The sequence below is a fragment of the Lissotriton helveticus genome, chromosome 9 (assembly GCF_964261635.1).
Source record: "Lissotriton helveticus chromosome 9, aLisHel1.1, whole genome shotgun sequence".
In the NCBI taxonomy this organism is placed as follows: domain Eukaryota; kingdom Metazoa; phylum Chordata; class Amphibia; order Caudata; family Salamandridae; genus Lissotriton; species Lissotriton helveticus.
Window position 1 is genome coordinate 139,691,559 of NC_136070.1, and position 24,957 is coordinate 139,716,515.

Sequence of the window (24,957 nt, forward strand, 5' to 3'; positions counted from 1 at the left end):
AAGAGCTTGTAGCTCACTCACCCTGTGCGCAGAGGTGATGGCAGTTTTCAAGGTTAAAAGCCTAACAGGACAGTTATGTAGCGGCTCAAAGGGAGCGCACATCAGAGAAGTAAGAACCAATTTCAAGTCCCACTGAGGCATTATGAAGGGAACAGGAGGGAAAAGAGGAGTAATGCCCTTAAGAAATCCATTTAGAACAGGAGACTTGAAAAGAGAAGGCTGATCAGGAAGCCTGAGGAAGGCTGAAATGGCCGAAAGGTAGCCCTTAAGAGTGCCCAGAGCAGACCCCTGCTGGGCCAAAAACAGGAGGAACAAGAGAACCGAAGAAAGAGGGGCAGAAAGGGGATCCACAGCCTTTGCTGTGCACCATGTCACAAATGTATTTAATCTGCAGGTGTATACTGTCTTAGTGGAGGGACACCTGACTGCCAAGATTATATCAAGTCAAAGGGCGCCAATTGCCGCCGCTCAATCCCCAAGCAGAGGTGGAAGCTGTACAGGTTCAGGTGGAGGTGGAGGACCGTCCCCTGCTGCTGCGACAGATGATCCTCCCAAAGAGGCAGTCGGATCGGAGGATCGATGGCGATGTTGAGCAGCTCTGGATACCAGACTCAAGTCCAATACGGAGCCACAAGAATGACTTGGGCCCGATCGTGCTTGATCTTCTTCAGCACTCTGGGCAGAAGTGGTATAGGTGGAAAGGCATATAGAAGATCGCACCTCCACTCGTGACGAAGTGTCGTCTGGAGAGATTCCAACACGCAGAATTTCTGACATTGCGCGTGATATTCGGGGGCGAATAGATCTAACCAAGTCGTTCCTCACTGTTTAAAGAGACCTAGCACCACCTCCTTGTAAAGACTCCATTTGCGATCTATCATGCACCTGCGACTGAGTTAGTCTGCCCTGACGTTCAGTGAACCTGCCTGGTGTTAAACCACCAGGGATGTGCCCTGATGTTCCAGCCATGTCCAGAGACGGAGGGCCTCTTGACACTCCGCCTTGTTTGTTGCAGTACCACATGGAGGTGGTGTTGTCAGTGAACACCTGCACTACTCTTCCGAGGACAGAGGGAAGGAATGCTTTTAGTGCAAGACAGATCGCCCGAAGCTCAAGAAAGTTGTTGATGTGGAGCTCTCACTCCGCCGGAGACCAGTGGCCTCTGACCTCCGCCATTCCCATGTGGCCGCCCCATCTCAGAAAGGATGAGTCTGTCACCACTGTGTGTTCTGGTTGGGGAAGGGAGAGGAATCTGCCTGTGACCCAATCCTGGTTCGTGAGCCACCACTGCAATTGTTGTGCAGTGCCCTCCGAGATCTGGATGCAATCGGACAGATTCCCCTGATGCTGCTCCCACTGGAACTTCAGGTCCCACTGCAGAGCCCGCATATACCACCTGGCATGATCGACCAGCAGGGTTCAGGATGCAGGAGGCCATGAGGCCCAGCAGCCTCATGGTCATCCTGACCGAAACCCGGGATAGAGGCTGAAAGATCGGAATCATAGCCCGAATATTCCGGACTCACTGTTCAGGAGGATAAACCTGAAACTGCTTTGTGTCCAGAACCGTGCCGATTAAGAGGAACTTCTAAGAGGGGGTCAGGTGTGACTTCGGCAGGTTGAAGGAGAACCCCAGCAAATGCAGTAGGTCGGCTGTAGTCTGGAGGTGGGAGACGACTGCCTGGGGCGAGCCCGCCTTCAACAACCAGTTGTCGAGATAGGGGAAGACTGGAACCCCTGATCAGCGCAGATGAGCAGCGACCGCCGCCATCACTTTCGTGAACACCAGAGGTGCGTGGTAAGGCCAAAGGGGAGCACGGTAAACAAAGTGCTTGTGACCTACCATGAACCGCAGATAATGTCGGTGGGTCAGCAGGACGGGGATGTGAAAGTAAGCGTCCTGCAAGTCCAACTCTACCATCCAGTCTCCAGGGTCGAGGGCAGACAAGACCTGAGCTAGCGTCAACATCTTGAACTCCTCCTTCTGGAGGAAGCGGTTGACGTTCCTGAGATCCAAGATAGGAGGCAGGCCTTTGTCCTTCTTGGGTACCAGAAAGTAGTGGGAATAGCAACCACGACCTACTTCTGGGGCAGGAACGCGCTCAATGGCACCCTCGGCCAAGAGTGCCGAAACTTCCTGTTGAAGATCCAGGTGATCCTCCGACCTGCAATGGTACTGAGGTGGCATGGAGGGAAGGGTAGTCTCGAAGGGGAGGGAGTAGCCCCTTCGGACTATCTTCAAAACCCACCTATCTGACGAGATGGTGCGCCAGTGGGGGAGGTGATGGCAGATCCTGCCACCCACTGGCATTTGGTGGCCCTGAAAGGTCGGACTAGGAGGGTTTGGAGGCTGCTGAAGAGGGCGCTGTGGTGGACTGGCCCGTTCGCTGGCCCCCAAACCCACGCCGGTGGCTCCCACGTCCACGGCCTCACTGAGGCTGAACAGCCTGCGCCAGCCTGTGGCTCTGGGCGGGATGTAGTGGGGCATCCCTTCCGTAGCCACGAAAGGGGCGAAAGGCAGACTGCACAGGGTGGGTGGTGGAGAGGCCCAAGGACCTGGCCGCAGCCTGAGAGTACTTAAAGCGCTGTAGCGCGCGGTCTGCCCTGTCGCCGAACAGGCAAAGGCCATCAAAGGGCATGTCCATAAGGGTGGATTTGACAGCCCCTAAAAGACCAGTTGAACTCAACCAGGCGTAGCGTCAAAGGGCTACTGGCGTGGAAATGGTCCTGCCAAGTGCGTCGGCGGTATCCAGCCCACAGCGGATGGTAAACGTAACTTTGCTGCATCTCTCCCCTTGGCAATTGAACAGTGTGTGACCCTGACCGCCTCCGGGCACTAAGGCAGCACTTGCGCCACTGTATCCCACACAGAGTTGGTGTAACGGCCCAACAGACATGCAGTGTTTTCCGACTGCAGTCCCAAGCTGGCAGAAGAAAACATTTTCTTCTCAAGGTGGTCCAGCTTTTTGGATTATGTATCCGGTGGTGCAGTGGGGAAGGCGCCTTTAGAAGTGGAGGCTGGAACCACCAAGCTCTCAGGTGTGGGGTGTTGGGAGAGGAAAGTGGGGTCGCCCAGGACCGGGCGGTAGCGCTGGGCAATCATTCTGTCCACAGGAGCCCCTGTGTTAGGCTTGGACCATGTGCCCAAAAGGATGTCTGTGAGGGCTTCATTAAACTACAGCGGGGGCTTCGAAAAGCTCGCTGCTGGTTGAAGGACCTCTGTCAGGAGGTTAGTCCTGACTGCCACTGTAGGTAGCTCGAGATGGAGAGCCTCAGCTGCCCTACGCAACACCCCCGTGTAGGACGCTCCCTCCTCCGTAGCCACGGTAGGAGGAGACAACATGCCTAAGTCTGGGGAGGTATCCAGACCACTGGCAACCCTCAGTTCCTCTCTCCAGTCCAGATCGTATTCTAACTGGTCTGTTAAAGGGTCACCAGACCCCTCCCAGTCTTCCTCACCCTCCTCTGGCTGCCAATCTGGCTGAAAATGGCCAGGGTGGAACACAAGGATAAAAAGTACCCATCGGCGCCAGCTCCAGCGTCGGTTGACGCCGGTCCGGCTCCGTGTCAACATCGGGGCGGAAGCCGGGGTGGACGCCGGCTCGGGGGGACAGCCGATGTCGGCTGCAGATGTGATGCAGGTGGAATCAGCGCTGGTGGAGGTGTAACGAGGTCAACCTTGAAGGCTCCGCACGCGGAGTCGCCAGAGCGGCTCCACCCGCACCCTTCATCGCGTCGGCTGACAGACGAGGGGAAGTCAAAGAGCGACGATGCTTCTTCAACTTCTTCCTGTGCTTCGACTTACCTGACCCCGAGTGTGAAGACTTAGAAGAGGATTGATGATAACTCCGCGATCGGTCTCTTGACCTCCCACGTGACCGGGACCTTGAGCGACGCGGAGCAGACTGCCGGGCTTCAAGGAGCTTTCGGGATCGCTCCCGCAAAGACTTCGGGTCAGCAGTCGGCGCACAACTTGGGGTCATGGTCGTGCTCCAGGCAGTAGAGGCACACGGTGCGGATCCGTCACCGGCATCAGTCGGGTACAGGAACCGCATGCCTTGAAGCCGGGCATCCCCCGTGTGCCAGGAGTCGGATAAGACTCAAAAATAAAGTCGACAAAAATTGTCAAAAAGTGACGGGGGTACCGCTCTCTCCGGATCTGCGCTTGCTGGTGCAGAAAAATAAAGAACTGACGTCAGTGTGCGAGGGCAGCGTCTATGTAGCTACCACGACGTCGTCCAGGCGACCATGACGCCGACGACAAACGCGGAGTCGACCGACGTGCAGCGGTACTGCTGACGAAAAACTTTCCGGATCCAGTCTGACGCTTGGGGGTAATTCTAAGATAAGGAATCCATAACTAACTGTTTCGTTCAGATATAGCAGTATATTTCAGTGTGGATGAGGGGCCACATTCAACAGCAAAATGAAGAACGTCTAACTCTCGAAGGACAATTCTCAATAAGGGAGTTATAGATTCTGATCTGTTGTTTAAAGTGTGCACATCCCTGCATACAATGTCCTAATTTAAGATGGCCACCAAGTAACAAATGCCGTATAGTTTAGGGAGAGTGCATCTAAAATGGGCACTGAGATCTAGTGTAGTAGCGTTGATACGTCACACGTTAATGTGTATAACGCTGACATGCCCCATGCAAAATGGCTCCTTCATCCTGTGTGCAACTGCACAGGTGTAAGGTACTCCTGCACGCTGCCAGAGATTACACGAGACCTGATCGCACAGTGCTCCATGCGTTTTAGAGACTACGTGGTGCCCTCATCCCAAAATGGATTTCGGTTCTCAAAACAACAAAGCATCCTCCGAGATCAAGCAGAATCCCCATAACTGCTCAACACTACTTCAACCAGACACTTACCTTAATGATGACACTCAAAAATATAGAACCTTCAAAGCCTGAGCACAAACCGTAGCAGATACCTTAAAACAATGGTCACCTACTGATGGTTCCTGGTTATTCCTTGAGGAATTCACATCACGAGTGTTAAGGTGGTGCTCCCAATCAACCAGACAGACTCCAGAAAGAGGTCAATTGCATTAATTCTTTAGGATCAGAGAACAGGAACCACCAGCCTCAACACAGCTCCCCTCATCAGCAACTGCCAACCCCAGTATCTTCCTTTGATGAGAAAAGTTCCATAGGTTGTGACATATGAAGGTACTCATCTCTGACTCCCATAACATCAAAAACAGATCACAACAAATAGGGTCCAGAAAAAGGCAAAACATCTGGGTGGCCATACACAAGAGGTACATTTCCAACAATGTTACTGTCGCGGACCTCACCAACTATTAGCCTTATGCATCAACGTCGACCCAAAAAATCTGAGGAGGTTGCAAGCTTTAAAATAATCACTAAAACGGAGTATATAACTTTATTCGATATACAATATCATAAAAGTATAAAAACAGTTTAAAAAGAGGAAGGGGAGAGTGACAGCCCTTCGTTATAACATTCACACAATGTATAAAAATATATAGCGTAGTCAATCCTCAATATATAATATATACAGTCGATCATATAAAAAGCTAGACAAATTTAAAAATGATTCGTCATAAAAAACAGAGTACAAATCGATGGAAGGTGGCAATCTACGGTTCCATTACCTCAACTTGGGTCGCCCCAAAAAGCTTCGCTCTTAGCAACCAGGCACAGCCCAGGTACTTAGCTATCCCACAGATCACACTGGGGATCGAGGTCTCAGATGTTAGGATACGCAGTGCCTCCCTATAGATTTTACATCCAAAATTGGAGCAAACGGGTTTCAGCCATTTTCTCCTCGCCTGACCATACACTGGGCAGGCGAAGAGAAAATGAGCGACAGATTCTGTAGGGGAGGCACAGCCTGGGCACCCTGTGTCTCTCTCCCTCGACTGCCTCCAACCTGCTCTAAAATCATTCAGTGGGAGGGTGCCAAACATCAACTTCAGGTATAGTGCCCTATCTCTAGGGGACTCAATAAGATCCAGGAAGAATTCTAGCTTAGGTGCAGGCTTCACATCTAAACAAAATTCCGTTCCGTCAGGGTACCGTGATTCCGATCTCTTGTAGCAGCTACAGAAACCCAGTCCCAGTAAGCCTTCTTTACAACTTGTTTAGACGGTGGGTTCTGGCTCACCCAGGCCTCTCCCAATCCAATGTCCCCCACTAGCTGTTTCAATTTGGATAGCCAGACTATCTTGTGGCCTACTTATAGTTCGATCAGTTCAGTCAGTGCAGAGGCATAGTGACATAGTTCCGGGGTCTTTCTGAGGCGTGTCCAGAACAGTAAGGGGCGCAGTCTTGCCACCTTGTTTATTGGATGTCTCCTAAGATCATAACGGAGCGGAACTAGTGGGGACGATGGAGGGAGCGAGACCAGGTCCCTAAGAAACTTGTTCTCTGATCTTATTAAGTCCGTAACATTCTCGAAGCCCCACAGTTCCGCCCCGTAAAGCGATGAGGGCAGGGCTTTTCCCTCGTAGACCTTGATGGCAGGAACCACAAGTCGGCTATGGGAAAGGCGCTGATGTTTTGCAATGGCCCACGACACACGTTTATGATTGAGCAGCATTTTTGCCAGATGGGAAGACCACTTCATCCAGCTGTTAATCCGCACTCCCAGGTAGTCTAAAGCTTCGACAAGTTCTAGAGGGGATTCATTCAGCCTGATGTTATTTCTGAAACTTTGATGGTGCCAGTGCCATTAACTTTGTTTTAGATGTATTTATAGTCATGCCTCTGGCATCACAGAACTGGGTGAAGCGGATGAGTAATTTTTGTAGCCCCATAGGGCTTTTTGAGATCAGGAGAGTATTGTCCGCGAATAGCAACGTGGGCGTTTTTTCCCCCGCCAGGGTTGGGGCATCGGCCGTGTCCTCCCTCAAATGGTCCACCACCCCATTCACGAATAGGGAGAACAGGGTTGGGCCATAATGCAACCCTGGCGGACCCCCCTCTCAAACGCTATCCTCTCAGTCAATTGGCCTTGGCTACCCAACCTCACTCTGGCATAGTTCCCCTCATCGAGACGTTTGATGAGATCCAAGATCAGGGGAGGGGTACCAAGATCGAACAGTACCTGCCATAACTTGGCATGAGGGACCAGGTCGAAGGCTGTTCTTAAATCAATGAACGCCAAATAAAGGCTGCCTTTTTCGATAGTAACAGACTTCCAGTAAATGGCAAAAAATCTTAAGACCTGGTCCACCGTGCCAACACCCTGTCTGAACCCTGCCTGGAAGTGAGACAAGATGCCGTCCTCGTCAATCCACGTCCTCAGTCTCGTCAGGAGGACCCTGCCAACCACTTTGAGCTACATCAAACTAATCGGTCTGTAGTTGGCAGGATCCTCCCTATCCCCCTTCTTAAAGATGGTCACCACCTCTGCACCCTTCCAGGAGTCTGGCACTGGGTGACTGCTCGCGATGAGGTTGAGAATCCGGAGAATAAAAAGCGCCCAGAGGTTTTTATCATAAAGCATTAGACCACCAGGGAGTCCATCGGGACCGGCAGCCTTACCCGGCACGATTGTTGCAATTGCCGATAGAACCTCTCTTAGCCCAAACTGTTCCCCCTGATTATGGGACTCGGAAAAAGACAACCCAGTCTCTAGCTCTGTTGGTACATTCCCTGCCCCACTGCAGTACAAGCCCAAGAAATGCTCAAACCATTGGCGCCCTACTATATGATTTGATATAGGGTCTACTCCTTTCCTTGTACGGATGCTAATTAACTCCCAGAATCTAGTTGAGTCTTTCAACTGGGCCGCAGATTTTAGTTCTTGCCAATGCGTTTCTTCCCACAGGCGCTTGGCTTGGTCAATGGTCCTGTAGTAGGTCTTTCTCGCTACAATTACACTAGGCTGATCTTTTGCTCTTAGGGCCATTGACAGCTCCTGTCTCCTAACCCTACATGCATCGGAGTACCACGGGTTTTCAGACTTTGGACGGGGGGCCTTTCGGCCACCTTTTTCTTTAACCAGGAAGAACTCCCCTACCTTCCCCAGAGTCTCCTGGTATACCTCTGAGCTTCGAATCCTGTGTGGCCACTGAGATGGAACTCGATATAGCATTGAGCTTTACGATGCTCTGTTCCATAACCTCCCTAATGGTTTCCAGTACTGATTGCTGTTTAGCAACCTTATGCCATCTCAAGCAGCGCCTGCAATTAGAGGGCGTTACCTCCCTTGTCAACAGCCTCGTGGAACTGGTCGGCTCAATAGAGGCAGTGACCCATGCTCGCATCAGCTGCATACATAGAGGATTGTGGTCACTGTCGCACCTGGGAATCACCTCCATATCAATAAGGTCAGCCCACAACCCCACATCAAGTAGTATGTAATCGATGCGTGATTATAGGTGTATGCTCCCGTGGGGTCGGATCGAGTTCTGCCATTTGCTGCTCGTAAGTTCTGCTCCAACGTCAGAGCGTTAATTTTTACGGCTCTTTGGGACCATCTCTTTATTGGGGCTAAGCTAAGTTGAGGAATAGCCTACTTGGAGTCCTCATCACTGGTACCCAAGATATCTTCACTACACAGGGGCTCGAAGGTGCAATTGAAATCACCAGCAACGATGATCCTTATATCGGTGGTGATGGCCGACAGTTCCGTATCAAGAATTGTTAAAGTAGAGCTAACTTGGGCTCCTGGGGACCCTCTGGCATAGAAATTAAACATTTCCAAGTGATCATTATTTTCATCCCCTCCAATAGATAAATAGAGGATGTCCTGGGATAAGGTATCGTGGTTAGATACTAGCCAGTTCAACTCAATGTTCACCCAGATGGTGAGTCCCCCCGATGGGCGTCCCCTACCCGATTTGGTCGCGGGGATAGGATATGTAGTAAACCCCAGTTTGTAAAGAGGAACCAAACTCAATGTCTCCTGGAACAGAATGATGTCGTAGTTACCTATGAATTCATTCCATTCTGGATCAGCTACGTTTTTTTGTAGGCCTGCTATATTCCAGGACATTAACTGGATTACCCCTGGTTTTTTGTTGCTGGGATTGACATCGTGCAATAACTCTCTCCCCACTATACCAAGATTGTCAGGCGCGGTCTCCCCGTTGGTCGTAGAGACAACAGCAGCTCGGTCAGTGGGAGCTTGGCTCATGGTATCCCCGCTTAGTGGGTATGGATCAAAACCCAAAGGAAGAGTAAATGCACTCTAGTCTATCAATTTGGCTCAACCGGGAGTCCTCTGGCACATGGGCCTGTGGCCAGAGAGGAAACCGGCGGATCTGGATTGAAGAGTGTTCGGGAGGAGATGTTCTATAATCAAGAGTTAATAGATTCCCTGCGAGAGTGGGGTCCAGAAATTCAATCTCCACACAATCCGTCGTGGAGTCAGCCCTAGTGATCCGCCTTACTCTAGCCAGGTCTTCTCTTATGATAGATCTGCACCCCCTTGTGTGCCTCAGCCAGTGAATTGTTTTGTTGTGAATCGACTCACTGCTTTCATATCCCCCTGCCGTGACCAATTTAGGAACGTTAGTCATGTAGACAGTAGGCCTGGCAGAGAGGCGATGTGGTGGTATGCCTTGTGCGCCCCTGTGTGATGGAAACCTGTTCGCAGCTGGAATAGGGCGAACCACTGGTTGCTTAAGCCTCATGGATGGGGCTTGTCCCAGAGAAGGCCCTATTGGCATACTGCGTCTCACAGAGTCTGCATATGACCTAGAGATGTGAGGTGGTCTAGTTACCCCACCCCCCCCACCCTTTAGATCATTAACCATTAAGGAGGGGGCCTTTGGCGAAACCTCTCTAAGTTGATCAAAACCTGCCTTGTTAGCAGTTTTAGGTTGCCCCCGTGGGATAGGTGGAACAAAGTCTAAGCACCTGACCACTCTCCCTTGTACTAGACCCTCCACCATCACGGTTAAGGATGACACTAAATTTTCCAGGATGAGGATCCTATCTAGGAGCTCCAACTTGGTGGTCATGCATAGGTTACAACTAGCATCTCTCCCCCCAGTAACTCTGTCAGGATTACCCCTCGCTGCCGATTCAGAGGTATCTACTGTATCTACAGGATCTAAATCTAGGGGAGCAAACCTATTTGTGCATAGGACCAAGGGCATCATAACCTGGTCCTGGTCTGACCCCTCACAAGTTTGACTCTGGTGCCTTATACACAGTAGGGTCTGGGTCTGGTCCTGTTTTTGGCGAGGCACTAGGGCTCTGCTTACGGGGGTTCTGTTTGGCAAACATGCGCAGAAGGATCTAGAACCTCAATACTGTTCCCGGTTAGAACCTCTTTGCAGTCATTAAATATGTCTTCAATTCTGGATAACACAATTCATTGCTGCGTGGGACTTTTTTTTAGCCTTTTTCCCCTTTTTGCTGGAGGATACACCCTCACCCACCATGGCCTTCTGTTTACCTATAACAGGGAAATCGAGATAAAAGGAGACAAACAAGGTTTGCTTGCAGCGGAACAGAGGCAATGTCAATAAAAGCAGACAAATGGTCCCCTAAAGTGCAACAAGAAGTGTCCAGTAGTTAACAGGGACTCCAGCACCCCTTCTGATTGCAGAATTTAGAGTACAGTACCTTTAGGGGCCAGCAACATCGATCGACAGATGAAATGGGGGGGGGGGGGAGGGGCCCATCCCGGCCTCCTCTGGCCCCGGACGGCCCCAGACGGCCCGCCCTTTGCCCGGCGCAGCCCGCGCGCTTCCCGCGATGCGGGAGTTCTCGTCAGTTCTTAAGCGCCTCCGGGCGCAGAAATGGTGTACGTGGCTTCCTGGCGCTAGGGCTCCTGGGGGATGTAGTCCCCCCCCCCTCACAGCGGCCACGCTGGGTGTCAAAAACTGCGGCAGCGGAGGGAGACCACACCAGGGGCTGGGGAGCTGGCGGTGTACTATCTGCAGCCAAAGGTGAGCAAAGGAATCTTCCTCTCAAATGGTTTAGCGGCACCTGCTCCCCCGGAGCTCTCGTCAGTTCTTAAGCGCCTCCGGGCACGGAAATGGTGTACGCGGCTTCCTGGCGCTAGGGCTCCTGGGGGATGTAGTCCCCCCTCACAGCGGCCGCACTTGGTGTCAAAAACTGCGGCAGCGGAGGGAGACCACACCAGGGGCTAGGGAGCTGGCGGTGTACTCTCTGCAGCCAAAGGTGAGCAAAGGAATCTTCCTCCCAAATGGTTTAGCGGCAATAACTAATCAGACACTTTTCCATTGGGCAAAGAACTCCATAAAATATTTAGGCATCCACATTACATTTAATCCAGAGGATCCATGTATGGTAAACATACAGCTACTATAATAGTTAGGTGAAGAATTCCATAGATAATCACCATTCTTCATATCATGGCTTGGTAGGATGAATGTTATCAAAATAAACGTTCTACCCCAAACCCTTTACTTGTTCCAGGTCCCTCTTATCCAGGTACACAAATTATTTGCCGAATTTAAAATTATGAGACTCATATAGAGAGGTCAACAGCCATAAAAGGGCACCTCACTCTCACTACAAAACTCAAAGGGGTGGGGGGAGCCATTCCATACTTTCTTGTATTTCAGAGCAGACCAACTCTGGGTAAGAGCAGGCTGGTCCCCAAGAGAGATGGAAAAACATTGGGACCACATGGACAGTGGGGAGGACAATTTATGATTTAATTTGGAAACCGAAGCCTACAAACCCACAAATGCCCTTTTAAGTACCCCATAATCAGAGATCACACTGAGGAGGTACTACTCCTGTCACTTCACCCATCTATTCATTTTAACTCCACCGTCTTGCCCGCTCTACATACCAGCCCATCTGACAAGTGGCTTGAGGCATAATGCATTACCAGATCAGACGTTTTAGGGACAAAGCTTATACACTAAGGTTCCACCTCAACAAGAGAGTGCTTCTGTTATGCCCAGCTGAGACATTGGGTAATGCACCGCTATATTAAGCAGACCCTCACAATTTAACCTCAGTAGAAATATTTGTGAAAAACACCGTTGAATCCCAAGGAATTATCACCACAGTATACAATACATGGCTACAGGCTGCAACTACATGACACACACTGGACAGTCACAATGGTCTACAATACTTGGGAGGGACAGAAGAAAAGGCCTGGGATAATATTTGGCACAGCCTTTCCAAGCGCACACACAGCACAGGGGGAGTTTTGCATTGGTACCTATGTCAGACAATACAGGTTATCCCCACAAGTACAATGGGCAGTAGGCTGTGGACTCTTAGGTGAATTCAAACACATTTGGCAGACTGACCACAGATTAGGCCTGTCAAGAACGAAATGTTTCACTGTGATTAAACTATTCTGCCATACTTTCTCCCTTTTGATGCTTCCTTTGAATTTCTGGGAATGACCAAACCGCTATTACAACATCCCACAAAGGCTGACTGGCAACTCCTAAGCAATTCTATGGCAGTAACGGAGGTTTCAGATTAGGATTTTCTCTCTTCAATTTATTAGCTCCAGCAGCTTTACAAAGAGACACAAACCATATGAAAACTACATTTCCCATGAACACAGGGGAAAATGGAAACAAAGTTCAACAGAGCAGCCAATCCTGCGGGAGGACGTCCCATAACTTCCCGCGCGGAGGCTCTTTCCTCCTCTTTCTTCGCTGCTCCAGCAGCATTGAGATGAGTGCCTTTTCTTTCTCTCATATTTTGGGACCGTTTTATTGGTATTTTGGGGTTGTTTGCTTTCAACGCAAGATTTATTGAGGGGGATTGCCTTGTGTTTGCATTGTAGCGGTAACGCTGTGTTTTCAACTTTAGAACACCCTCCGCGCACTGATAGTGCATCTACCCCTCCACCCCGCAGCAGCTAGCCGTCTGTTTCCGCTTAGACAATCACTTAGCACGGTTAAGACTAACTCAGCTGCGGCCGCGGGGGAAGATCCCTGTAACGTTTGGGCATTGTTCTTTTTCGAAGAGCCCCTGCCTGGAGCAAGAACACCCTCATTGCGGGTAAGATCAATTATTACTTTAGCGGGACCGGCCCTGGCAGGTGTCAGTCCCTCAGAAGTGAGAGGGCGAGTATTCTATGGTCCCAGGCCTTTACTGGCTGTAGAAGTGTACGTCTTGTGTCACTTTAAAGGGTAATCCCCTATATTAACCCCTGTGAGTATTGCCATCGCGTTTTTCCCAGTAACCTCATGGAGTACGAGGACTACTATGAGGAACAGGAGGAGGAGGTAGTGTACCTGCCAGTAGATGACCACTTTTGTAGCGTCATGTACTCCTCCATTCTCAAGGCAGTGTCCCAAGTGGTTGAGCCTTTGGAGAAGAAAATAGAGAAGTTTCAGGCGCAATGCCTTTTACCCCTCGACCAGAGGGAAGATCGGATGGGCCTAAAACTCCCCTACCTCCGGGCCAATCATCCACTAGTGTAGCGGATCCCAAGCGCAAGCGTTCTGAGGAGGTAGGAGTAGACACAGACGACTTTGCGAGCCTTAAGAAGGAATTTACGGAGGCCAAGGCCTCCAACCCTCCCAGCAGGCCAGAGGAGGCTCCGGAGGGGCCCTCTGGTGCCCCGGACGAGGTGACTACTTTGGACCCAGATGAGTCCCTCAGACCTCCGACGGACATGGGGAGTCGGAGCGACCATGGCGCCCATCGAACCCTACCCCAGCAACGTCTCCGGATCCTAACACAGATATGCTTAATCCGGATGACTTATTGCTCCCACGTTCATCGCAATGGACTCCTCCCCCAAGGTGTCAGCCTACATGGCGGCTAGACTACGTAAACCCCTGGACCAGGAGGTGAGGAGCTGCCTCCGCACGGAGTGTCCGCTACCTACCCTAGAGGGTAAGGTTGCAGTGACCCCCGAAGTGGATCCGAAAATGTCCTTCTGTTTAGCAAAATTCATTTGCGATCCTAAGAAGGATATTAACCGCTTGCGGAGAGCGTGTCAAGATAAGCTCTTAGACACAGCTGGTCCCTTGGCGAAAATTCTGGACATGGCGGAGGAACCCAAGGCTTCGGGTAACCGGATATACCCAGATTCTCTCTCCAGTTGGGCGCAGAGGGCCATTATTTTCTTGGGGAATGTGGCGATCTCAACTGAACGGCGCAGGTCCCTCCTTATAAAAATTGATCCCAAGCTTAGGGAGTTGGCAACCTCAGAAGCGTGTTCAGTAGCGGAGGGCTACTTATTCGGGGACCCCTTCGTAAAGGAGTTAGGCAAGTTTGTGAACACATTTAACTCTCTGGACAAGGCCCAAATGTCGATCAAGCGGATCTTCACCCCATGTGTTTTTCGCGCAGCAAGTCGTGGCAGGGTGCGCTCGACCGGCTGCCCTTACAACAGAGCCTCCTTCAAGCAGAGCGAGTCCCATTGAGGACAGTAACAGGACCAGGAAAAGTTCTGAAACTTCTATCCGACCAAGAACTTTCCCCGTCGCAGAGGAGGCAGAGGACGTGGAGATGGTTCCTATAATACCCAACGAGGTAAGACTCCAAAGTTTGGGGGAGGTGAAGTTGGGAGGCAGACTTCAGTGTTTTCTTCACAATTGGTCTTTGCTCACCTCCGACGCTTGGGTTTTAAAAACCGTCCTAGGGTTTCAAATAGAGTATTCGGGCTTCCAACTCAACCTTTTCGCCCCAGACCCCTCACGTTCACGCGGGAGCAGGGGGAGCTTATCGACAGGGAGATTTCGGAGTTAGTACGCAAAGGGGCAGTCACACCCTCCACTCTTTACCCCCGGGTGTTTCTCAGCCACTTCTTCTTGGTGGAGAAGCAGGACGGAGGCTACCGCCCCGTAATAAATCTACGAGAGTTCAATGGGTGGCTCATTTACCACCATTTCAAAATGGAGGGTATTCACCTCCTGAGGAATCGGTTACAGACGCGGGACTGGATGGTCCGTCTGGACCTCAAAGACGCTTACCTTACGATCCCGTTTTTTCCCCCCTCACAGAGGTTTTCTGCAGTTTCAGTGGGGTTGTTGGACCCGGCCTCATGGCGTGGTCCTACCCTTGGACCCGGCCTCATGGCGTGGTCCTACCCCTCCCGAGTGGCGGGCCCCGGACGACATCGGCCCTCCACAGAGCCCCGGGCGGCCCCTTCCGCCCGATCCTGCACGCACCAACACTACCGGTCCGGTTACCCCCACGGTCCACCACACCGGCCTGACTCCATCATGGGCCCATCACGTCCTGAGCACGAGGCCGAGCACGAGGCCTCGCCCGACTCCATCTTGGGACCACCACGTCACGAACACGCGGCCCCGGCCCCAGCGAAGCCCCGACATCGAGGCGCCAAGATCTACCCAGGTGGTTGAGTGGCCACTCGACAGATCCCGGAGGAGGGGAGTTTCGATGGCCCTCCAACCGTCCCCGGACGCCTGGTATCGATCGCCCCCGGCATCCCTGGGTGCTGGTTCCACCCCCCTGCTGGGTGTCTGGACACCATCTTCAGGGCCCCTCTTGCCCCCAGGCGAGAGGGTCCGGACATCAAAGGACTCCAGCCCTATATCTGGGCCACCCCCGGAGTAGGACGGCAGTTGTATCCTGGACTGGAAAGCCCTACTGACGCTGTCACGGCCGACACCAGAAGAACTCATTGTCCCTGTAACCCGAGGATACCCTGAGAGCCTGCTGGCGCTGCCGCGGCCCACCTTTGCCGAACCATCTTGAGAGCCTGCTGGCGCTGCCGCGGCCCACCTTTGCCGAACCATCTTGAGAGCCTGCTGGCGCTGCCGCGGCTCGACCCCCGGCTCGAGGATTGAGAGCTGTGCGCAGGGTATCCCTTCATACACCCCAACCGAGACTGTCCCGCTACCCTGACCCCCTTTTACGAGACTTTACAGACCCCTCGGTCTACTTGTACATATCGCTGAGAACCAGCAGCCTTTATTTCCTGATAAAGCTTACGAACTCGACCTCTGGTGTGGTGTCCATTTGTAGTGTGTGGTTACTCTGCTGTACGATCCTAGGAGAGGGCCCTCACCCAGGAGGTCTCTCAGCAACGCTCGGCTACTTCTTGACGGAGAGGTGGACCTAGGGGTGGTCAGTCAGACATCCTCTGCCTCCCCCGGGGTCGCCTTTCTAACATTGGTGGCAGGCGACGTGATCCGAGCCGACGCAGATCGTACCGAGAGTAATTCACTCACTACCGAGAAAAACACACCGCGACCATGACTACTCAGGAAACCAGACCGACTGCGGAATTCCAGAAAGAAAAGATGGAAGATTACAGCCACAAGGAATTAAAACAATTCTGCAAGGACCTAGGCATCGCTACCACGGGCCTCAACACCAAAGAGGACTTTAAATCAGCCCTGCAAGCCTGGGTGGACGCCGATAACGCGCCACCCCAGAATGAAGACAACCCGGGCCCGAACGGACGCCCGGAGACCGACGCAAACCCAGCGGGGGAAAGACCCGCAAACCTGGACACGGGCCTCCCCCACGGAGACGCCAGAGAACAAGAGAGGAACCGGCTCCACGAGTTGGAGCTCGCCCGACTCCGACAAGAAGGAGAGATACAGCTGGCAGAAAGGAAATTAGCCCTCGAGCAACTACGGCTGGAAGGAGACCTAGAGGAAAGGCGAACACAACGAGACCTCGAAGAAAAGAAACTCATGCTCGAGAATGAGCGCGGCCTCAAAGAACTGGAAATCAAGGCCAAGACAAACGAAACCGGCACCGCCGGGGGCAAGACCTCACCCCCGCCGGTGGACACGAAGGTGCACATACCCAAGGAGGTCGTCAAAGAATACTATAAGAACGACGACATCCAACAGTGGTTCAAAGCCTACAAGGTCGCCATGACCGCCCATCGAGTACCCCTCAAAGACTAGGGCGCCGGCTTATGGGGAAAGTTCATCAACGAGGGGAGAGACGCCCAGCTAGAGCTCCCCGATGCCGAGATGACCTCGTACGAACACATGAAGACCGCCCTCCTCACTCGCTACGGACTCACCCCCGAAATGTACCGGCAGCGATTCCGAGAATGTAAAAAAATCCCCGGTACCACTTGGGTGGAGTACGTGAACTTTTACAGCAGAGCCTTCGAAGGGTGGATCAGAGGCTGCCAGGTCACCACCTACCAGCAGTTGGTCGACCTCATCCTATGGGAACATCTTTCCAATAACTGCTTCATCGAACTCCGGCAGCACCTCCTCGACAGCAAATTGACAGAGCCACGAAAACTCGCTGTCGAGGCGGATAGATGGGTGAGCACCCGAGTTCCCCGGAGTCCGATGGGAGACTACGGCCGGGGATCCCCGGGGAACCACCGACCACGAGGCGGCGGAGGAGGCCAGAGCAGGGGCCGAGACACCCCCGCGGGATCATCCCCTACCTCCCCGTCGCCATCCCTGGGTTGGAGGGGGGGCCCCCCAGCCAGACCCGGGCCCCGCCCGAATGTTACGTGCCACAGATGCCAGCGACAGGGCCATTATGCGAACGACCCTCTCTGCCCGATGAACCAGCGACCCGGCACCAACGGTCCCCCGAGCCGCCAGATCGCGGCCGCCGCCCTGAGTGCAGAGGGAGGCGAAGAAGAGGGCGACGACACCGAGCAGGCCGAGTGGGACCCCGCCGCCATGATCTTAGCATGCCTGGGTGATCGAGACATGATCCCCCGAGACCCGATCCCAGGTAACACCCAGAAATACCGCCAATGGGTCACCATCAATGGACGCCGGGCCGAAGCCCTCCGGGACACTGGAGTCAGCGTGACGGCGGTCCGCTGCCACTTGGTGACCTCCGAACAAATTCTTCCCAAAGTCTTGTGCCCAGTACGGTCGGCGGACAACTCAGAGTTTGTGCCAGATGGCCCGCATCCCCTTCGAGTGGGGAGGGGTGTCGGGCATGCTGAAAGTGACTGTCCGAGACGATTCCCCCGTGGACTGCCTCCTCGGGAACGACCTGGAAAGTTCCCTCTGGGCCGGCGTAGAGCAGAGAGAGCATCTGGGGATGCTAGGCCTTCCAGAGTGGGCCTGCGCGACCACCCGCTCCATGTCCGCCCGGGCCTCCACCCCAAAGGAGGAAGCACCGATCGAGGAGCCGGAGTGGCCCGCACCTCCACCGCCCGCCACCCCAGAGGACGCCGACCCGGAACCCAGCCCCCAGGGGCCCAGTCATGAAGAAATCACCGAGCTCGGCCACCTTCCAGAACTAGCTCAGTGGCGCCAAGAAGGTGGCCCCACCCGCGAACAATTCCGACAAGAACAGAGCTCCTGTCCCTCCCTCGAGGGAATTCGACGACAAGCCGCCACTCAAGCCGCTGGAGACCCTGCGGGGTCCCACTGGGTCTATTGGGACAACGACCTTCTCTACAGTGACCAGAAGATTGCCGAACTAGGGGCCAGCCGGGTGCTGGTCGTTCCCCTCCGATTTAGAGACTTCCTCTTGAACTTAGCACATGATGTGCCCCTCGCCGGGCAACTGGGGCAGGACAAAACTTACAGCCGCCTGGTGACTCATTTCTACTGGCCGAAAATGCGCAACGATGTGCATAATCACTGCAGAACCTGCCCGACCTGTCAAGCCAGCGGGAAGAGCGGGGGGAAAGTCAAAGCCCCTCTCCAGCCTTTTCCCTTGGTCACCACCCCCTTCGAGCGAGTGGGGATAGACATCGTGGGGCCCCTGGACCCCCGCACCACTCAAGGGCACCGCTTCATCCTCGTTCTGGTGGACCATGCCACCCGCTATCCTGAAGCCATCCCCCTCCGAACCATCACGGCCCCAGTAGTAGGCCGAGCCCTAATGGGGATCTTCTCCAGAGTCGGCTTCCCCCGAGAAGTCGTGAGTGATCGGGGCACAAACTTTATCTCCAAGTATATGCGATCCCTGTGGCAACAGTGCGGGGTCACATATAAGTTCACCCCCCCGTATCACCCCCAAGGGAATGGACTTGTGGAGCGGTTTAACCGAACACTGAAGGGAATGATCAAGGGCCTAGAGGAGCCACTACGACGCAAATGGGATGTTCTGCTGCCTTGCCTCCTGTTTGCGTATCGCGAAGTACCCCAGAAGTCCCTGGGGTTCAGCCCCTTCGAACTATTGTATGGGCACCCGGTCCGAGGCCCCCTCAGCCTGGTCAAAGAAGGCTGGGAGACGGCTGTCCAAGGTGCTCCACCAGATGTCTACCAGTACCTCCTGACACTCCGCAACCAGACTCGGAAGTTCCGGGAACTGGCCGAAGCCAACCTGGAGGCTAGTCAGGAGGAGATGAAACGCTGGTATGACCGGAATGCCTCGTCCATCGAATTCGAGCCGGGCCAGCAGGTCTGGGTCATGTCCCCGGTTGAACCTTGCGCCCTCCAGGACCAATGGACGGGGCCCTTCAAGGTGGTGGAGCGCAAGAGCCCCGTCGCTTACTTGGTGGACATGGAGTCCCCCAGGAACCCCCTCCGGGTTCCACACGCTAACCGGCTCAAGCCGCACTTTGCCCGCACCGAACTAAGTCTGCTGTTAGCGACAGATGACGGAGCTGAAGACGACTCCGAACCTTTGCCAGATCTCATGAGCACCACTCAGAAGGACGGCTCCATCGAAGGGGTCATGCTCTCCTCCACCCTGACCCCAGAACAGCACCATGACTGCCGGCAGCTGCTGGGGCAGTTTGCAGATCTGTTTTCCCTCACCCCTGGAGTCACCCGGTGGTGTGTCCACGATGTAGACACCGGAGACAGCCCGCCTGTAAGACACCGAGCTTTCCGAGTGCCCGACCGAGTGCGGGCCTGCATCCAGTCCGAGGTGGCCAAGATGCTAGCGCTGGGGGTAGTCGAACCCTCCGACAGTCCGTGGGCCAGCCCAGTTGTCCTGGTCCCTAAAGCCGCCGCCCCCGGCACGCCCCCGGAGCTCCGGTTCTGTGTTGACTACCGGAGGCTGAATGCCGTCACCAGGACCTACGCCCATCCCATCCCCCGGGCGGATGAACTGATCGATCGCCTGGGGGCTGCGAAGTATCTCAGCACCTTCGATCTCACGGCCGGGTATTGGCAGATCGGCCTCACACCTGGAGCACAAGAGCGATCAGCCTTCTCGACCCCTGATGGCCACTACCATTTCAAGGTGATGCCCTTCGGCATGAAAAACGCCCCGGCCACATTCCAGAGACTCGTGAATAGAGTGCTGGCCGGGCTAGAAGAGTTCAGCGCCGCCTACCTAGACGACATTGCGGTGTACAGCCTCCGCTGGGATGCGCACCTGACTCACCTCCGGGAGGTCCTGACGGCCCTCCGTCGGGCCGGACTGAACATAAAGGCCAGCAAGTGCCAGATAGGACAGGGGTCCGTGACCTATCTGGGACACCAAGTAGGGAGCGGCCAGGTGGCTCCCCTCCAGCCAAAGATTGACGCTATCCAGGCCTGGGAGCCCCTGGTCACCCAGACCGCCGTCCGAGCCTTCCTGGGGCTCACTGGATACTATCGGCGCTTCATCAAAAACTATGGGAGCATTGTGGGGCCCCTCACAGAACTCACCTCAAAGAGACTACCACAAAGGGTGAACTGGACCCCCGAGTGCCAGGTAGCCTTCGACACCCTAAAGACCGCTATGTGCACCGCCCCTGTGCTCCAAGCCCCCGACTACAGCCGGGAGTTTGTGGTCCAAACCGACGCCTCGGAGCACGGCATTGGGGCGGTCCTCTCCCAAGTAAACGCTGAAGGGGCCGACCTTCCCGTTGCCTTCATCAGCCGGCGGCTGCTGGCCAGAGAACAGCAATGGAGCACCAGCGAGAGGGAAGCCTTCGCCGTCGTGTGGGCCCTAAAGAAGCTCCGGCCCTACCTCTTCGGCACCCACTTCCGGGTCCAGACCGACCACCGGCCTCTACGGTGGTTGATGCAGATGCGGGGAGAAAACCCGAAACTGTTGCGATGGTCAATCTCCCTCCAAGGGATGGACTTCACTGTGGAGCATCGCCCCGGCAACGACCACGCCAATGCTGATGGCCTGTCCCGATTCTTCCGCCTCGGCGAGGAGAATCCCCAAGAAGATGGGTGACTCTCCCCTGCCTTCAGCTGGGGGGGGACGCGTGTTGGACCCGGCCTCATGGCGTGGTCCTACCCTTGGACCCGGCCTCATGGCGTGGTCCTACCCCTCCCGAGTGGCGGGCCCCGGACGACATCGGCCCTCCACAGAGCCCCGGGCGGCCCCTTCCGCCCGATCCTGCACGCACCAACACTACCGGTCCGGTTACCCCCACGGGCCACCACACCGGCCTGACTCCATCATGGGCCCATCACGTCCTGAGCACGAGGCCTCGCCCGACTCCATCTTGGGACCACCACGTCACGAACACGCGGCCCCGGCCCCAGCGAAGCCCCGACATCGAGGCGCCAAGATCTACCCAGGTGGTCGAGTGGCCACTCGACAGATCCCGGAAGAGGGGAGTTTCGATGGCCCTCCAACCGTCCCCGGACGCCTGGTATCGATCGCCCCCGGCATCCCTGGGTGCTGGCTCCACCCCCCTGCTGGGTGTCTGGACACCATCTTCCCGGCCCCTCTGGCCCCCAGGCGCGAGGGTCCGGACATCAAAGGACTCCAGTCCTATATCTGGGCCAGCCCAGGAGTAGGACGGCAGTTGTATCCATGACTGGAAAGCCCTACTGACGCTGTCACGGCCGACACCAGAAGAACTCATTGTCCCTGTAACCCGAGGATACCCTGAGAGCCTGCTGGCGCTGCCGCGGCCCACGTTTGCCGAACCATCTTGAGAGCCTGCTAGCGCTGCCGCGGCCCACCTTTGCCGAACCATCTTGAGAGCCTGCTGGCGCTGCCGCGGCCCACCTTTGCCGAGCCATCTTGAGAGCCTGCTGGCGCTGCCGCGGCCCACCTTTGCCGAACCATCTTGAGAGCCTGCTGGCGCTGCCGCGGGCCACCTTTGCCGAACCATCTTGAGAGCCTGCTGGCGCTGCCACGGCTCGACCTCTCGGAACCCCCGGCAAGAGGATTGAGAGCTGTGCGCAGGATATCCCTTCATACACCCCAACCGAGACTGTCCCGCTACCCTGACCCCCTTTTACGAGACTTTACAGACCCCTCGGTCTACTTGTACATATCGCTGAGAACCAGCAGCCTTTATTTCCTGATAAAGCTTACGAACTCGACCTCTGGTGTGGTGTCCATTTGTAGTGTGTGGTTACTCTGCTGTACAATCCTAGGAGAGGGCCCTCACCCAGGAGGCCTCTCAGCAACACTCGGCTACTTCTTGACGGAGAGGTGGACCTAGGGGTGGTCAGTCAGACATCCTCTGCCTCCCCCGGGGTCGCCTTTCTAACAGGGGTTCTCAGATCTTAGAGTTCACCTACCTTCCTTTCAGGCTGCATTCCGCTCAGTGGTGTTTCACCAAGGTGATGAAACCTGCGGTGGAGCGCCTCAGATCGGAGGGCGTCCGGCTGATAATTTATCTGGACGACATCCTCATTATGAGTCAATGTCCCCAACGCGCCTGGTGGATCAGCTGGCCCTCTTGGAATCCCTGGGATTTGTCATCAACAAGACCAAGTCGGCTCTGATCCCTTCTCAGAGGATGCAATTTCCAGGTGGTCGCGGCGACCTTGTCCCTGCCCTCTCGGAAGTTGGCCAAGATAAGGCATGAGCTGAAACGTACGTTAACACAGCCCACGATTTCCCTATGCCAATTAGCCAGAGTGGTAGGCCTTATATCGTCATCGATTCAGGCTATATTTCCGGGGCTCCTGCATTACAGGGCCCTTCGGCGCCTCAAAGTCTATCATTTGCGCAGAGGCCTCACCTATTCCCAGGTCGTACCCCTCACAGAGGAAGCAAAGACGGAACTGCAATGGTGGGTCATCCATATGGAAGCCTGGAATGGCAGGGCGATTTTTGGCTCACAACCAGATCTGGTAGAGTCGGACGCCAGCGGTTCCGGTTGGGGTGCCCTCTGCGGAAAAGTATCTACCGGAGGAAGAGGTCCTCTTCCGAGCAATCCCTTCACATCAATCGTCTGGAGTTGATGGTGGGCTCCTTCGCGGTGAAGTGTTGGACAAAGGACAGGATCCAGATTTCTGTTCTGCTGAAAATGGACAATGTAGCAGTGCGGTACATCAATCATCTCAGAGGGACGCTGTCCAAGGCTTTGTCGAATCTGGCTCGCGATCTTTGGGAATATTGCCTATCCAACCATATATCCCTATCGGCGGATCATCTGCCGGGTTCGTCCAACCATGTGGCAGACTGGTGCTCTCGCCACTGGAAGGACACCAGCCTATGGCAACAACACCCCAGCGTGTTCAGGGAGATCCAATCTCGATGGGGTCCCTTCACGGTGTACCTTTTTGCCTCCCGTCTGGACGCCCAGCTGAGACGTTACGGCAGTTGGCGTCCGGATCCGGAGGCATTGGCGGTGTATGCCTTCCTCCAGGATTGGAGCAAGGAGCAAGGGTATGCGTTTCCCCCATTCGCAATGATCATGAGGTTATCAACCCAGGTGAGGAGACAACAGGCGGACCTAGTGGTGATCACTCCAGTATGGAGGTCGCAAGCTTGGTTTCCAGTGCGGATGGAACTTTCCTGGGATTTTCCAATCTCTCTACCCCTCGGTTAAGATCTCCTCAAGGATCCTCAGGAGAATCCCCACCACCTTCTGGTCACGGGCGGTCTGTGTTTGATGGCCTGGCGGGTTACAGGCAATGCTGTAAAGTCCTAGATCTTTCGGAGGAAGCTGCAGTTTTGCTCTCTAGGTCATGGGCCGAGAGCACCAATAAGAGATACCGGTCCGCGTGGTCACAGTGGGGAAGTTGGTGTCTGCGACAACAGGTGGATCCGATGGGGGCGTACGTCGTCTACATCCTTAACTTCTTAGCCTTGCTAGCAAAGGAGGGTTTGGCCTATAGGTCAATCAACACCTTTCGTTCAGCGATCTCGGCGGGCTATGTACCAGTGGATAATCACCCAGTTGGCGAACATCCCTTGGTTTGCAAATTATTGAGAGGTATAAGGCTCTCTGTTCCTCCCGAACCTCGTTATTTAGTGTTATGGAATGTGAACAAGGTTCTAAACCGGTTTCAAAACTGGCCATCTAACAAGTATTTGTCATGAAAGCAAATATCGGCTAAACTCGCAATGTTGCTATGTTTGATTTCATGTCACAGGGTGTCGTATGTGAGCCCTGGACCTCCCTGGCCGGGTTTTCACCCCGGAAGGAGTTACATTTCACATTTCTAGACGAACTAAGTGTGATTCACGGTCTGTGTCTTATCCTGCTTTCCTTGACAACCCAAAATTATGTGTGGTCAGAGCGCTTAAAGCCTATGAGGTGGCGACAGTAGATATACGTCCACAGGGCATAAATCAGTTGTTTATAGCTCTTACTAAAGCACACAAGGCGGTTTTGTCTCCCACGATTGCAAGGTGGGTCCGCTGTGTGATGCAGGAAGCAGGTATAGATGCTTCCCGCTTTGGAGCTCATTCAGCGAGGGATGCAAAGGCATCCAAAGCTTTTTCCCTAGGAGCTAGACTGAGTCGATATAGTAACCTTTCTAGACTGCCTGTCAAATGTAATCCCATTGGGTTCATACTCCGTAAAATTGCAAGCCATATACCCATTACATTATTTTTTTATTTATTTTTCAATTAAATAAAAGTTTGTCATGACATTGGTATGAAAATCACTGTACACAGACAATTTTACATCCATATTTGCAGTAGCGTTCTCAAGGAGACTAGAGTACAAGAATATATTCCATAGATCACATCTCTCTCTCTCTCTCTCCTTCCCCCCTTTTGTGGTAATTCTTTCCTGTTGAGTTGCGAGTACGGCTCAGTGGAAGTCACTAATTGTATTCCAGTCTTCTATTTTTAAACCATAGAAGCTCAGCCACGGGTCCCAGATCCTCAAACTTTTTGGGGCATCCTCTGGCCGCAACCCATTACGTTAGAGTTTTATAGGTGTTGGCCTACTAAGTCAGAGAGGACTGTCTACAATTGATGTGTTTTAAATCCAACGAGTTATGACAAGGTTATTTCTACTTTTGATAATCCTCATACACACCTCTAGTTTTTTGGG

General features: G+C 53.9%; 1 protein-coding gene across 1 annotated transcript in view; it reads right to left on the minus strand.

The window, feature by feature from the left end:
- MAPKBP1 (mitogen-activated protein kinase binding protein 1) overlaps positions 1-24,957 on the minus strand; it is a 986,444-nt gene that overhangs the window by 103,693 nt on the left and 857,794 nt on the right. The gene's annotated exons all lie outside the window — the stretch shown is intronic.